The following is a 5,626-nucleotide window of genomic DNA, read 5'->3' on the forward strand; positions in this document are numbered from 1 at the left end:
TCAATATCCATCCATTTGCAAATTTATGGATTCCATATTTTTCTACCATCCTCCCTTCCCTCCCCCTTCCCCATGGCAGCAAACAATCTGGTAAAAGTTATACTTATACAATTTTGTTTAATATATTTCCATATTAGGTTGTGAAAAAGGAATTAGAACTAAGGGGGAAAAATTCTGTGCTATTCTTGTGGAAAAGAGGGGATATAGGTTGCATGTGTGGCAAGGATTATTTCCCCCTGCTTCAACATGTAACATGGGAGTATCACCCTGTGGTTTGGAGGGAGGTAGACTAGATACCTTTAGTATCTTCTTAGCCTATATCTTGACAAAGGATTCCAAATGACTCTGGAGGAATGAGGCTGATGATTTTGTATAGCCCTGACTCATTTAAATTCAATTCACTTACAAGTTAAGATCACTTTGGTCCTCTTTGAGGTCAAACAATAAAGGGATACACAATAAACATCTTTTGCCTCTTTTCTCTACCCTTCTTCTAGGGAGATGAAATACTGCCAAGAGGGCAGAAGTTTAGCTTCTCAGAAGGAGGCATTGCCAGGCTAGAATTATATATGTTATCTATTAATATTAATACTAAATATCTGTTTTTATTGCTAGTCTAAGATATATGATTTTCAGGTTCAATCTTAGTTCTGATTGCTGTTTCATTAATGGGGGAAGCAGGAAAACTATGATTTGTAGTCAAGGCCTGACTCCCCACCAAAATCAGCTCCAAAATGAACACATATAGGGAAGTTACAAATAAACTATTTGTTCAAATCAAATAACAAAAAAGCAGGCATCAGAGGTATTTATACATTGGAGAATTTATACAATACAGACAATAAGTGAAACAGCTCTCTCATCAGGAGCTAGGTGACTCAGCTCAACTTAGGAATTCCTACAAATGGGAATTGTACAAATATGATGTGGTAGCCACAAGTCTCATCTATTTATTGAAGATGTCCAGTGGAGCAGTAGCTGAGAAGAAGCATGAGGCTTATATGGTTGCTAGATTTGTAACTCCTTGCCTCTTTTTCTTTTCTTTTCTTTTTTTTTTAGGTTTTTTTGCAAGGCAAATGGAGTTAAGTGGCTCGCCCAAGGCCACACAGCTAGGTAATTTTTATTAAGTATCTGAGGTCTTATTTGAACCCAGGTACTCTTGACTCCAAGGCTGCTGCTCTGTCCACTGCACCACCTAGCCGCCCCCCCTTGCCTCTTTTCCATTATACTTGCTTTTAAACTTTGCTAAAAACTGCACCATTATTTCCTTCACATTTTGTTTGGACACTTTATGAATCACATCCCAGACTATACCTTATTTTACTGGTTTCTAATGTCACTCTTAACTTGTATGCCTTTCCAACTTTGGCCATAATCAGAAAAGAAAAAGAAAGACTTTAATTTTTTTAAATTAAAGCATTGAAAATTTCCAAGATTCACCTTTCCTTTCCACTCATTGTGAATATCTATTCTCCATCATCCCACAACCAGTCAAGGATCAGGATGTGGAGGATGGGGTGGGCAGTCTCTCCTCTCTTTCCATTCATTCTTTGATAACAGCATTGGGAACAATGGGTAACTGAGTCAACATAACTTTCAACAAGAGTATGCCCTTGGTCCACATGTTTTCTTTGGAATACGAGGGAAGGTGGTGATATAGTTTTTCTAGTTGCCTAAAAACATTGGGCATGGTAGGGCTCCTGTCTAATTTTGGAGGAAGTGAGTTCAGTTATAACTCATCATTGCCAAGCAGGCCACTGAATGTAGCTAACACTGCACTAGACAATGGGTCTAGGTGGTCTGTTAATGCCAGAGTTAGCAAACACAAATGATGCCCTCTCCTTGTTTTACAGTGCATACTCTTAAGACACCAAATTCTTACCACATGTACCCAGGAGATGCCAGCTGCCTGAGAGAATGACTCAGAAGAGGCATCTATTTTCCTAACCTCAGTAAACTTTCAAGCAGGTTTGAGAGCATTAGGAATACCCAACAATTTGTCCCAAGGGGAAAATTCAAAGCATTTGAAGAATTTTGAACTCCCCCCCTTCTCAGTGTTTTAACAGTCTTAGCTAACAATAGCAGTACTGTAATGCAGACAGCCCAGACAGAGAGATATACAGGTTCCTAAGGAGTCCATCAAAGAAGCTTATATCCTACCCAAGAAAAACTTGAGCACCCCAAAACGATGAGAAAACAACTTCTAACAACTAATAGCTGTGAATTTCATCAATCCAAATGAGATCTTTAAGCTTAGGTCCACTTTTCCCTTGGTACTCTTGGAACTTTAATGGAATCCATAGTTAATCTGTCGGTTCATGCAACTTAAAAATCAACAACAGGGTCGGCTAGGTGGTGCAGTGGATAGAGCACCGGCCCTGGAGTCAGGAGGACCCGGGTTCAAATCTGGCCTCAGACACTTAATAATTACCTAGCTGTGTGGCCTTGGGCAAGCCACTTAGCCCCATTGCCTTGCAAAAAATAAAACCCTAAAAAATCAACAACAACAAAAAAAACAAACCTAGGGAATGGGAAGGGCCAAAAACACTTGTTTTTTTAAAATTACCACTTCACTGTCTCTGAGGATCAAATATAAAGATTTTGCACATTTATAAATTAAAAAACATGATGGAATGTAGTTGGAGTATTGATATATAAATATATGCCTTACACTCAATAATTCCAGAAAATGGACAAAAAAAAAATACTTTTTTGACACCATTTCTCCAGCTTGGAAGATCCTGAAAGTCTTAGGCAGCCCTATTTGCTTTTCCCCCCGGTTTTTGCAAGGCATTGGGGGTGAAGTGGCTTGCCCAAGACCACACAGCTAGGTAATGAGTGTCAGAGGGCACATTTGAACTCGGGTCCTCCTGACTCCAGGGCCGGGGCTCTAGCCACCGTGCCACCTCTCCACCCCACCCCACCCCACCCCCCTTTTTGTTTTAAGGTTCTTGGAGTTCTTTTAGGAGAGACTGTATTTCGATTTAACGGAAGGAAATGTGAGGCTGCAGAAAGGCCCACTGGCGCTGGGCTGAGGGCGCGCGCTCCATGCTCACGTGGCGCGAGCTCACGCGGCGCTGACGCAACAGCGCGCTGACGTCGCGGGGCGGGGCCGAACTTGGACTTCCGCGGCCCGCTCGGCCGCCGCCATCCCGCCAGGGCTATGGCTCAGTACAAGGGCGCCGCCAGTGAGGCAGGGCGCGCCATGCATCTGATGAAGAAGCGAGAGAAGCAGCGGGAGCACATGGAGCAGATGAAGCAGCGCATCACCGAGGAGAACATCATGAAGTCAAACATCGACAAGAAATTCTCGGCTCACTATGACGCGGTGGAGGCCGAGCTCAAGTCCAGCACCGTGGGGCTGGTGACCCTGAATGACATGAAGGCCAAGCAGGAGGCGCTGGTGAAGGAGCGTGAAAAGCAGCTGGCCAAAAAGGAGCAGTCCAAGGAGCTTCAGCTAAAGCTCGAGAAACTTCGAGAGAAGGAACGCAAGAAGGAGGAGAAGCGGAAGATCTCGAGTCTGTCCTTCACCTTGGATGAGGACGAGGAGCGGGAGGAGGAGGACGCAGAAGAAATGGACGGGGAGGATCTAGAAGGCCGGGCAGCCCGGACCGAGACCAGGCCCGGGTCCTGCCTTCAGGGAGCCAGCGGCCGGACTGGAGAAGAGCTCGCCTCCAAGAAGAGAAAGTTGGGGAAGAACCCGGATGTGGACACCAGCTTTCTACCTGACCGTGACCGAGAGGAGGAGGAGAATCGGCTCCGCGAGGAGCTGCGCCAGGAGTGGGAGGCCAAGCAGGAGAAGATCAAGGGCGAGGAAATCGAGATCACCTTCAGTTACTGGGATGGCTCCGGGCACCGCAGGACCGTGAACATGAAGAAGGGGAACACGATGCAGCAGTTCCTGCAGAAGGCCCTGGAGATCCTGCGCAAAGACTTCAGCGAGCTGCGCTCGGCCGGCGTGGAGCAGCTCATGTACATCAAGGAGGACCTGATCATCCCCCATCACCACAGCTTCTACGACTTCATCGTCACCAAGGCCCGGGGGAAGAGCGGCCCCCTCTTTAACTTTGACGTCCACGATGATGTTCGGCTGCTCAGCGATGCCACGGTAGAGAAGGATGAGTCCCACGCGGGGAAGGTGGTGCTAAGGAGCTGGTATGAGAAAAACAAGCATATTTTCCCGGCCAGCCGCTGGGAGCCCTACGACCCAGAGAAAAAGTGGGACAAGTACACCATCCGATGAGTGCCTGTAAAGCATGTGATCTTCCTCACCTCCATCACCCACCCATTCTTTCATTTGTCAGGCCTGTCATAGAAAGTTAGCAGCCGCCTCCAGAAAATACTTCCTTCACTCCCCCATTGTGGGGCATCATCCTTCCCACTAGTTTTCTAGGTGTATCTGGGTCTCCCAGAGTTCATACACACACCTATGTGTGCAAACATATTTAGAAAGGAGAATCATAAGTTTCCCTCCTGGTCTAAGGCTGAACAAAACCAAAACCCTATTAGAACACTAGATAGAAAATACAGTACAAAATTAGCCTGGTTCCACAGACAGTGTACCTTGAAAGCCCAGGGGCAATGGAAGAAAGGCCCCCAAGTACCACAAGGTTTGATAGCCTGTGAGCCCCAGACACAGTAGGAGAACTAGAGTTAAACCACAGCAGGAGATAAGGCAGAACTATTTCTGCAAAAGGTGGAACCTAATCTTAATCACTGTACTTGGAACCAAGCAGGGTCTGGCCGTACTCTCCAAGAATTTAGAATTAGAATTGGACTCAAGTATAAGTACCCAAAGTAGACACCTGTAAGAGACTGTTGCAACATTGTATGGCAGTACTAGCCTGAGGGAGTAAACACCTGCTTGATTGGCTACTTAAAGAGTTGGGCGTGAAACCAAGGACAGGGAGGGATATTTAAAGCACTTGTTTTCTGTGAAATAAAGAGAGAACTTACCATCTTTGTCTCTCCACTCTTCAGTGTTCACCTGAATAAAATATAGGTAAGGAATAAAGTATAATTTAGCCAGCAGGCACCTAACATATGGTGCTCAAGCATGGGGCATGAAGGCATGAAATAAGCATGTTTGGGACTATCTAATCGGAGTCCAGGAGAAGGAACAAATAGAACCAAGTATCAAAGTGCTGAGACTTTGGGCTGTCAAGGAAAAAAGCTTCAAAGGACCCAGACTTTGAGTTGTCATACAAGCAAGGAAAAAGCTTCCAGGCAACATCCCAGAGTCAAAAAGATTTCAGAGAAAGTAACAGGGTAATTGTTATTATGGGACAGATAGTAAGGATATTTAAAAGGGAGTGGGAGCAAGAAAGTATGGAGGAAACAAAGTACTGAGGAAAAATAAATATCATGAAAGGTCTAGGATTAGTCCTACAGTACCATCTAGTAGAGAAACTTCAGCATTACAAAAAGCCATTGAGAGGGCCAGAAATGAGGCTGAGAGTTTAGGAGATTTAGGAGCTGAATTTCAGTCATATCCTGTTATTGAGGTGCAAGATCCTTTTAATCCAGGAAGCCTTAGGTGAAGACATGAGCCAGAGATTTAAAGAAGGCAGTGGGGGAATATGGGGGAAGATCACTTTTTGTCCAGTTACAATTGGATACTCTTGCA

The 5,626-nt window shown here is 45.0% G+C and overlaps 1 pseudogene; it reads left to right on the plus strand.

Moving 5' to 3' along the window:
* The first annotated feature begins 3,094 nt into the window (after positions 1-3,094).
* Positions 3,095-4,956, plus strand: LOC141518883 (protein FAM50A pseudogene; annotated as a pseudogene).
* The last annotated feature ends 670 nt before the right edge of the window (positions 4,957-5,626 follow it).

The sequence above is a fragment of the Macrotis lagotis genome, chromosome 1 (genome assembly GCF_037893015.1).
Source record: "Macrotis lagotis isolate mMagLag1 chromosome 1, bilby.v1.9.chrom.fasta, whole genome shotgun sequence".
Taxonomy (NCBI): Eukaryota; Metazoa; Chordata; class Mammalia; order Peramelemorphia; family Peramelidae; genus Macrotis; species Macrotis lagotis.